Genomic DNA, 11,473 nt, shown 5'->3' on the forward strand with positions numbered 1-11,473 from the left:
ATGCATGTGTGGTTTCTTGTGCGTTTTTACTCCAACACATTTATAGCACTTTTTTACTTTGACATATTTTCTTACTGGACTAGCTGCTTTTGGAAACCTCGCTGGACTTGCATGCAATACACGTCCACAGACTGGACAACTTGAAACCACATGTCTCAATTCCTCCTCAAATTCAATACTCAATTTTACCTCCAGCCTCCACTGCTCATTCTTTCTAATGTACCTGATGCCAATCATGAATAGCTGCTAAGGATTTTTGCCCAAGTTATAGAACTTCAGTTGGACAAACCTCTTCCTAGTATCAAGCTGTCCAGGGAGTGAATCAGATTTCAGGATTTAGAGCAATGTAATTTATGCCATAGAAGTGACCTCATAACATTTAACACTTCTTGTCCTGTTTGTCTCTTCCTTTCAAGACACTGTAGCCTACTTGACAGATCAGAGCCCTGGGACACAGGTTTTACTCTCAGCTTTGACTAGCTGGATTAACTCAAGCAAAAAACTTTCCATGTCTTTCTCCTCTTCTGTAAAATGAGGACTACCTTTGCAGGCACTGAAGTAGTGATAAAGAATAATGCAGAGGAGACAATATTATTATTATTATCATCACCACCATCATCCTCTACTTTTACATGGTATTCCTGTCATTCATCCTGCAGCAAGAGCTTGCCATCATTAAAGGTGTACTAGAGGAAAAGTTTACATACTTGCTGCACTTTGGTAGGGACATAGGCTAGCAGTATTCCACTTGTGAATAAGTGCTTTGCTTTCCAAAGCACTTCAGAAAACATAACATTACTGCACATACGTGCTCATCTCTGAAATGCAGGTGTTTCTGGTGTTAGATCTGAGAGTTGGCCATAGCAGCCTGCAATGAAGCCTTGCAAAAAAACTGCAGCAGAAGAATGGCCCTGATTCCTTAGGGTTTATAAATCATATTACCGTTTATGCTTGAGGTAGTGGGATGTAAATTGATCAGTGAGGATTCGCTAGCATCTCAAACCCATCTCACACAAAAGAAAACAACTTCACAAGAGGAAGACAATGAAGAATGGGGCCTGTTGCCAATTAAGCAGGGATGACAAATTTACACCAGCACATGAACAAGAATAACACCTTTACTCTCTGTGTGTTTAAATCCTGTGAAGGGACACAGGTGGTCAAAGTCCCCAACATCTAATCTGAAAAAAAGAGGTGCTAATGCCAGGCAGAGATATCCTGAAAATGATGCTGTCTGCAGATACTCCACTGTCCTCTCCTAGTGCTCTGGGTATTTCTTGGAGATCTGCCAGACACTGCCCAACCAGGTTAAACTGCATCGCTTTATGAGATCTAATAAACTTCCCATCCCATAGTGATAGTGATGAGAACTAGTCACATATACTTTGGGCTACAGTAATGGGCTCCTTCCTTAAGCTCAGGAGTTACCTACTGGGGAGGTGGCTTCAGCCAGACGGTACCTGTTCAGGATAATGATCAGTGTGTGCCATTTATTATTATTTTCTCCTGAATAAGAGGTTTCATAAAAATAGAACATAAAGCCCTGTCATTCCTTCCCTCCCCCCAGCTACACCAAAGTATCGTTACAGTCACACACGCAAATGAACTAGGCATTCAAAAACTTCACAGCCTCTGCAGCATAAGATTATGGGGCTCCTGGCCCTTCTGCATTCTATAGTTTCCACTGGGCCCTTTCCCCTTCCCTTTGTAACTCCTCCCCACTGCCGTCCACTCTTCCACCAGCTAGTATGCAGCTGCATACCCCTGCAGAACCCAGAAGTATGGTATACACTATCTTATGACTGCTGCAGAGGCTTTGGAGAGCATGCAGATGTGCACACCACTGGGATGTAATCCTGAGGCAATGCTCCAGCCATGCTTTCAGGCTTGGGATTTGCAGAGTAAGTTAATATTGATTTAAAACTAGCCTGAAGGTTGCCTTTAGCAGAAAGTAAAGATACACTGTAGATGCCTCTCTTCCTCTTCTTCCCCTCTTCCCCTGTCACCAGTATTTCCTTTCTTCTGCCTACCTGTAAAATAACTTGCTGAAAGCAAATTAAGTTTGGCAGAAGTCTGATCCTTCCCTTAAAAACAAGTAGATTCTTTCTTCCACCTTTAAATGTCTGAGACTCAAACTCTTTGCCAAGACTTTTTATCCATCAGGGACACAACCTGGTATTCCCTATCTGCTTAGCTGCGTAAGAGCCGCGGTAAAAGAGGTGATAAAGGTGGCATAATAGTTCCAGTCAGAGCATGTCTAGTGAAGTCAGTGTTTTTGTATTCAGCTTTACAAAGATGAGAAACTCACTCCTTTCTTGGCAGAAACAAGGGACCAGCAGCGGATGTTGCTGCAGCTAACATGGGGATCGGTATTTTCCCAAACGAGTAATAAAGAATTCTTGGGGGAAACATTACAGCAGTTGGCTGTGCCATCCCAAATGACTGCCATGGCAAGTATGCACAGAGTTAGAGTAGGCTAATAGCTAACTCAAACCAAGTAGCTCTAGCGGTGGGACAGAAGTCAGTTCATGAAGATCTGTAACATCAGAAGTCGTGTAAGAGTGTTACCTCACGTCTCTTCAAATCTGAAGGCACATAATTGAGTTCAGCCACACAGATTTAGTGAAGTGGTAACTCTTAGACTTACCTAGATTGTAAAACAGTGCAAACTACTGATCAGAGCCATGCAGTCTATCTACACCAGGAGTTTGACTGGATATAGTTTTATTGGCACAAAACATTGTAGAAGAAAACTGCTTGAAAAGAGGTCTTTGGCACGAGAACCAGGGAATGCTCGGAGAAAAGGGAGGAGTTTCCTCAGATTCTTTGCTAGTTCAGATGAAGGTTACTGGTCCAGTGTGCATGGATATCAGCATGGGCCCTCAGGACAAATCCAGATACTCGGTTACTATGGTGAAAGGGGCCATGTGAGTACCTGGGCAGACGCAGGCAATTTACTGGTGTTCTACTGGGAATGGATTTGCAAATTAAAAACCAGCAAATGAAAGCCAAGGACATTTGTGAGAATTCTGAACTGACTGTAGAGCTGAAACTTTGCCTGGAACAGCCCAGCAGAGGCAGAAACAGTATTCCTGATAGAGGGGCAAAAGCAAGGAAAGACAGGTTTGAGTTTGGTTCTGTAACTGAAGGAGAAAGAAAGGTAATAACTTTTATGTACCTGGAGAGGTACTCCCTCTTTCGGAAAATGCTATCACGTATAAAAAATCTGTTAAGAACCTCAGGGCCAAAACCACACTGCTCCAGGAGGCAGATCTGAGGATGTTCCATGGAGTCAGTGCCCACCCAGGCACAGCGAGACCAAGATGCGGGATGCTGAGGCTGCAGGAGATGCTGTCAGAGCAATTCTCCCATTGGAGCAGGATAGTGTGAACCACTTCAGAGGACTGCCTTGAAATCGGCATCACAAACAGATTGACAGCAATGTCCTGAACTTTAATAGAAAGGTCAGAATTTGAACAAATATCCAAAGTACAGCGAAACCTGAAGAAAATCCCAAGCCTCCTTAAGATCCATAACAATTTCAGTGCCAATTTTCTACTACTCTTGAGAATGACATAGATGCTTTAGTGTGTTTCAGCAAACATAAATGAACCTTTCTAGTAGTTACTGTCTCAGCAGCAGCCCGTGCCCATGCACATGTTGGCAGGTGGATTAAAATGATCCATCAACTTCATATGAAAAGCCAGGAGGAGCAAGAGACTCCATTTGCCAGTGGAAAACCTCCACCTAGGTGCCCTCTGAATTCCTACAGTAATTCCCCAATTCTTTATAACTTTAATATTCCAAGATTTTTAAGAAGCTATTACACATAGAACACCAGCTCCGAGACAGGGTCACAGATCTGGAGTGGACAGTTCTGCCATTTTGATGTACTGGTGACCTAATTAAAAAAATTATCTAGGGCTTGGTCTTTATTGCCTGGGTTCCTAAGCAAAATAAGTTTTCTGTGACCATATAATCTTTTCCCTTTTCCTTCTATGCATCTGTGTCTCTCACTTTCTCTGTGTGGATGTGTGTCTGTGTGGGTTCCTACTTTCTAACTGCAGATCCCACTGTGAGTTTCAACCAGGTCTGAGTGAGTAACCGTGACCCCAGAGATACTAACCTCTAACAAGTCCCATGAAAATAGCTGGTGAGGCCTGACAGAGAGAACTTTCCAGGTTCTCCACCGAGGGTAAGGCTGCCATGTGAACTGAAGCTATCACTCCACACAGAAATCTCTGTGTCGGAGCGAGATGTTACAAAAGCCTCAACACCAGGTGAAGCCTAAATCAGAACTTGTGTCTTGTTAGGAATCAGAAAATATAACCGTGACACAAATCTTCTGTCTTCGTGTCTTTCTGACACAAAGCCAAGCTTCATTAGCTCTGCAGCTCACAGACCCCCTTGTTTTCAGTTAGAAGAGTGCAGGAAGGATAAGGTTTGCCGTTTGTAATTTCTTATTCAAAATCACTCTAATTACACCAAAGTGTCCACTCTCAGGTGTGACTAATTATGGAAAATATTGATTGCCTCCTATCTGCCTCAGCAAGTGCAACTTCAGAGCAGAAAATAATACCTGATCAATGAGCATAATCTTAGCAAAAGCAATAAAAATAATACCTGTAAAGCCGCAGACTGAGGGTGCATGCACAGGGTAGAGAAAAGAAAAAACATTATCAAACAGACCAAATATATCTTTATAACCCTGCAGCAACAAAACTCCTACCACTTTATATTAAAATACTGTAAGAAAACGTTACAAACCTATTATATGAAGAATCAGAATGTTGCTTAATGGTTTTCCCATTGTTCACTGTTATTTCTGTGATGTCTTGCTATTGTCAACACTCATTTACACTAGTGGATGTACGTGTATTTGTGTGTGAGGACAGAGACACAAAATCTGGTACAGATCCTCAGGTGATGTAAATTGTCGTGGCTGTATTGACGTCAGTAAAGATACACTGATTTCCTCCAGCAGACGATTTGCTTTGCTGTATATAAAAAGCATAGAAGCTAGATGCTGTTTCAACTTTGCTCTTAGACACTTACTGTAGACAAATGCCCATGCAAATATATTCTCTCTTCTATGTGCAAATATGCATATTGCCTTGCAGTACACATTGCAAGTAATGACAGAAGCTTTATGCTGCTTCCTATGCTGAAATTTATAAAAAGGGTCGTTCCTGATCTATCTGCCCTCTCTAATCTGAAACAATAGATCTCAAACTGCTTTGCTACAGATCTTCAAATACATAGAGATGAAAGGGACTGTCCAGCATCACAAGTCTGTTAAAAATAAATTCAGGAGGAATTAAGCTTTGATCTTAAAACTGTTAGTCCAATCCTCTAAGAGATCTTAAACAGCCATTGGGCAGAACAAATCCAATAGGCAAGACTCTCATTTTCTCACCTAGGGCTTAGCTAAATGAAATGACAAACTCTAGAATGGATGAATACAATATTACTAGTTTGTTTCAAGATACACCTCTTTGAGGGAAAAGATGTATATCTAATTTTTAAAAATTGTATGAGAAAGAAAGGGGAAATGGTCACATTTCAGGCTCTGTCTTCAAAAATTACTCTTTTCTTTTTTCTTTATTTGCTTTTATATGGTTCCATGGAATGTAGACCAAGTAGCAATCACAGGCTACTGGTAATTTTATAACAAATGAAATATTTTCCATCTGTTAAACGGAGAAACATTTCTGGCTTTCTATAATGTTTTCCTAAGGGAGAGACAACAAAAGGTTTCATAACTGAGAATGGAAAAAGAGAAATAAACCACTGCTGAACTAGAAAAGAAAGGAGAAAACAGGCAACCTAACAAGGCATTTATAGGGAAAATAACAGGAAAGCAGAAGATTAATAAACTCTACATACAGAAAGATTAAGGGAAAGAGAGTAGCTCTTTTTTACTGTTTTTACTTGGATTGCAAGGCAGAAGGGAAAAAATAAAACTGGGAAATTTCTACAATCTGTTTGTCTAAAGGTATTTTGGCTTGCAGAAGTGTACTTCATTTTATCACATGAACACTTTTTTTTTAATTAGTAGGTAGAAGCCATAATTAACAGAAGACCAGTCTTTGAGCTGACAGGTTCTGGTCTGGCACCATCTAAGGACCAGAATTGCATTCCAAGGCTAGATTTCTCTGGCTTACTCTGACTAAAAGTGCAAATGATTTCAAGTATGGTGTAGGTGGGAATGTGTACAGTCTATGCCTCATATAAGTAGCCACTTTCTGGATGCATAAAATGTATGAACCATGTGTAAATTGTATATTCCTGTGTGCGCATCATTTTATGAAGGACATGGAAGCATCAGTTGCTTGTTTCAATCTCAGAACAACGGGTGTCCTTCCACACTGTACATACTGCAAAGAATGGGACAGCCAGCCCAACAGTCACCTGGCACTGAGTCCCTGGCAGGAATTCCCAAGGGCATTGTTAACACCTATTCATTTGGGACATTTTTCCATTTATACCTCTTCCAAACAGCCATGCATGAATTCTTTTGAATGCTAACAGTGTTGCGTTGTGAGCTCATTGCTCCAAAAGCCCTCTCATAGAGCCTTACCTTGGATCTGCCCAGAAGTGACACCAAGTGGGCCAATATGAAGCATATAGAAAAAAGGTACCCTTGCCACCGAGAAGAGCAGCCTGGCTGCAACAGAACATATAGCTGAGTGACATAAAAATACCACCATTTTATCAGAAAAATGAAAAATCTCATTTGCATCCCTCCTCATTTAAGCATTAAAACATTCACCTTTTTTGCTGTTGCTTTCAGCCCTTGATTTCTCTTGTTTAAACGATTGGTGTGAGTCTTTGTTACTCCAGGTACTGCTCTAACTGGGCTCAGGACACAGATACACAGATAATACCTGTCCAAAGCACCACTAGGCAGTATTTCACACAGATTCCTTGTTATTACTTCCTGATGCTCCCATCCCACCAGTGAGATTTCCTATAACATTATTTTCAGACTTGACACTGTGCTGCTCTGGCCAGGACCTTACACAGCATCGCACTGGGGTGCTATCCCTGTGGGTGGAATTCCGCATGCCACCTTTACTCAGCAATTTTGTACCTAGAACTTAATTTTGAATCCTTCCTAAGCTGAGACCTTTGCCTTCTCTCACTTCACCTGTTATTTCTTAAATATTATTGTGAATCATTATTTCCATATTTCTCTGCCTGGGATTTTGCTGGCCCTGATGTAGATACAACACAGGTGTGTTCATGTCAAACTATGTCTTAGGCCAATTACAGTGTGAATGGAACCAGTATGGATATATCTTTAAATGGGATGTAGTCACAGAGTCTACTTTCTTTTTTTCCTCTCATTATGCTCTTTATTTCAAAATCATCTAAGCAAGGCTTTAGCATCTACGTAGCTATGCCAATGCAAACCTCTGTCATTTGAAACCAGCTTACAGCACTTGACTCCAAATAACTTTTGATGCTGAAAGGGTACATTGCTAACAGGGTTTTGCAGAACCCAGGGCAGCACCAATGAAACTGTTTCTGGTATGAAAGCTCAAAGGAGTTAAACCCTGAGACAGGCTGGGGGAAATCTGAAAGAATGAAAGCAGACAGCAAATGTAGCATTCTGTGTGTGCCCACAGTGAAAAGAATGGGTATCTGGGGTACATAAGCCATTCAGAGTTGTTCCGGTGGTCATTTTTGGGTTTGGGGTTTTTTTTGTTTTGGTTGTGGTTTTTTTTGCTGGTGCAATGCGCAAATATAGCAAAATATGTTAATAGTAAGCCATAATATTTATAGTTATTGTTAGTATCCATTGAAATAAGTGGGATTTTGTCAATGCCTTTACCTTGGAGATAATCCATAGAATAGAACATTAATGCATAGTTTAAAAGAAAAATTATGGAAAACAGCACATCTGCATATGCAATACCTTCATTTTAAATTTATATAATTGAGCTTTTGAAATTAAACAAAAACATAGCAAATAGCCTCAGACCACAACAGCAACTAAGTGACTAACATTGTCCCTTTAACATTTTAAAACTTGCCTCTTTACCAAGATAAAAAATACTGTCCTAAACCAATACAAAATAAAATCATTTTCAGCACAATGCAAATCCAAATGAACTTTAAGACCTCTGGGAAAATGTGATTTTAGAAAATTTCCTCCAAGAATTCTAAAAGTTTGTTTTGCATGAGGCGATACCTTGTAGAGCAAACACAGACTAATAATTTAAAGGCAACACTTAGTTTCTTTATGTCATGCTAGACAAATACTGTTTCTACACTTTGTTTTCACTGTTAGTGATGGTTAAAAGAAGATTTTAATGCCACTTAAATACAGAATGTTTGTAAATTGCACCCATGTCTTTTGATGGAAGGAACTATAACAGATTATTACCTATTATTCTAATTGTATTTATCAAAGTGAGTTTTCCAGGTAATACATGGGCTCAAAAGCTAAAGTCCTTCCATAGGCAGAGCTCCTACTGAGAGTTTCACTGATAAAAAACAGCAGGATTTGGGCCATTTAGACTTAATCCGCTAAATTCAACCCTGTGGCACTTCCCTGATACTTAACAAAGGGTACTGGGGATTGGCAAAGAAGGTAGTATTTTGATAAAGAAGGGAAGGAAAATTTATACTCACAGGATTTGATGACACTTTGGGATGGTCCCTCAAGACAAGAGGCTGCCTAGTAAGGGTGATCTAAGCTATGCTAATTTGGCAACCTGTATTTTTGAAGCAAAACATTCCATGACGAATGACCTTATTTTTTTGTTTTTAAAGCTGTGAGGTGCTTATGCAATAGACTGCTAAGGTAGAAAGAGACAGATGCCGCGGAATAATAATCAGCCTAATTCTTGCTGAGAAGCTCTGCAAAAATCTCTCTTTGCCTCTCCTTTCACAGGTAAGCTCAGTGCTACTTTTTTCACACAACAACATGCAGCAACAATTAGTGAGCCTCCTCATAACTCAGGAATTCTTCCCTTTCTAGACATGGGCTTTGATTTGTTCCCTTTTAAAATGTAGGCGCTTTTTTAAAAAAAAGCTTTTAAAGAAAGAAAACTTACCAGTTTTTTAAAAGGTGGACGACAAAAATAAGACTGAACTTTTCTTTAAAATAATTGAGATGCTTCATTTGTTTTTAATTCCAAGCCCCTTACAGAATACTGCCCCAGCTGACAAGAATAGCCACATGTGTCCAAAAGCTAAGGTCTTCACTTCTATCCAGGGACTGAGGTGAATTGGGCTGCGAAAAAACCTCAATCCTGACTCAAAATGAGCAAAATCCCTGGGCTGTGTCTGAGGTGAGAAGAGCCAGCACAAGTACACTGAAACATGCTGCCAGAACCTCCTGTTTTATGAGAGGCAGAGGAAATTCCATTACTGGGCAGCGAGAGCCGGGCACTGCCCAGGTGCCACTTTAACCCTTGCTTTCAGCCACCGCATCCTGACATGCTGAAATATCCTTTCTGTTCTTGTTTAGAGTGGCCATTTTCTGTAGTGAACAGCCAGTTCCTATGTTCTTGGCTAAGAGAAAAAAAAACTAGGTAACACTGAATTTCAGGGTTTACATTAGAGGGAAAAATATGTTCAGGCACAGGGAGGAAGGAAGACAGTGCAGATACCTATTCTGTGTAGGTATTAAAGTATGTCCCCTGGTGTCACACAAAAGCAAAAATACAACTCTCGGGTTGGCGATCTAGATCATAAGGGATACTGGGCATACTGTCAATAGGTGATGAAAGATTCCCTGCCCTCCACCCAAGTTGCCTTTAAGTTAGATTCTGCAGTCTCTTTGATTTCCTTCTAACAGAGATGAGAGGATGAAACCCAGTACATACAATCAGTGGGGGGGAAAAAAAGAACCTGCAGGAGTGAGAAATGTAGACTGTTTTGCATTCTCTGATATTTCCTTTTCTATACAAAGATTTTGGTTTGCCTAAGCTATAGAAGGAAACAGAAGCAGTCTATTTTAATCTTCCTGAGTGAAGAACACTGCAGGGATTGCTCTGTTATCCCCAGCAGCAGCCCTGACTTTCCACAAAAAGGCTCCAACCATCCATCCGTCTATCTATCTGAAATACAAAGATTATCGTATGATATACCAGTGATCAACTGTGTTCTTAATGCACTTCTCTTTGTGCATTTTTGTATGAAGGAAAAAAAAAAAAATCCACAATTCTTCTCCCAAACAAACCCCACCACAAAAAATGCTCAGATAAGGAGGAGGCATTTAGACTTATGCATAGAAATTGATTCTTCGGTCTCTGTAATGACGTATGTTAGAAACTCTGTTCAGAAGAAAGGAAAGCCCTTGCCGATACGATGTTTCTAACAGAGCCTTCACTGCAGGGATTCACTATTGAAAAAACAATGAGGTTGATTATGCATTTTTAGATGGGTTTCTTACTGTTTTGACTTCAGTGACTTAAATTATGCAATTCTGGATTTACACCAATCAGCATAAGTTCAGGATCTGGCCCTACATCTTTTTAAAACTCCACCTATTGCATGATGAATAAGGGCCAGATCCTGCAAATGCTTACTACCTGTATTAATTCTCTGAGTAGCCTTACTTCCTTTAAGTTGTGATTGCAAAATTGAGTCTTACAGCGCAGTATTTTAGATATATGTATCTACCTTGTGGGATTCAAGTGTGCCTAGATCATACATATTCCTTTAATACTAATTTCTCGCCTGATTTTCATAGAATCATGGGACAGATGCTTAGCTGTTACTATGTGGTGTAACTCTACTTACACCATCTGAAAAATTGCAGCTATGCTTGTGTATTCAAAACAAGCATGAGAGAGAAAGGTCCCTTTTATTTCAACTGTCAAAAGAGACAAGGAAGATGTTTTGGGCTATCCAGTGTGCTGTGTACTTAATTTGTTTTGACATCACTATAACCGAGAGAGTTCATTCTAGGAAAGAAATTCTGATCTAGTTTCACTACTTATATTAGCTTCCTTCTTACACAAAAGAAGCCACATCAGAAAATATGGTCATTCTCCTTCTAACTTCACCAACTCTGGCTTTCAACCAGAAAACATTCCCCTGCTTTCAAAGTGCCTAAACAAAGGAAATTACAATACTGCCTGCAGCTGTAATTACCAGCTGGTGAACCGATGGCATATACTGGATACACAATCCAAGAAAATGTTACTTTCAATAGTAGCCTCTTCCAACACCTATAGTGCTGGAATGCTCATCCTTATTTACTATACATGCATGCACGTAGAGCATTATCAGTATTCAGTACTAGTAGTCATGCTTTCTCCACTGAAGAGGAAAGACCAGCAAAAAAATACTTTGTCCTTTTGAAGAGCTGGATCTGTGTCAGGTGCCACTCACCAAAAAAAGAAGAAGGAAGAAAAAAAAAAAAAAAAAAGCAGACAACCCACACACAAGTGCAATAAGCATCCTAAATGTCAAACATATGTACAGCAGCTGTATCTCTATGGACATATATACA

The 11,473-nt window shown here is 40.1% G+C and overlaps 1 protein-coding gene across 6 annotated transcripts in view; it reads right to left on the minus strand.

The window, feature by feature from the left end:
• IQSEC3 (IQ motif and Sec7 domain ArfGEF 3) overlaps window positions 1–11,473 on the minus strand; it is a 120,242-nt gene that overhangs the window by 89,121 nt on the left and 19,648 nt on the right. The window lies entirely within an intron of this gene.

This window comes from Falco punctatus, assembly GCF_963210335.1.
Source record: "Falco punctatus genome assembly, chromosome: 6".
Taxonomy (NCBI): Eukaryota; Metazoa; Chordata; class Aves; order Falconiformes; family Falconidae; genus Falco; species Falco punctatus.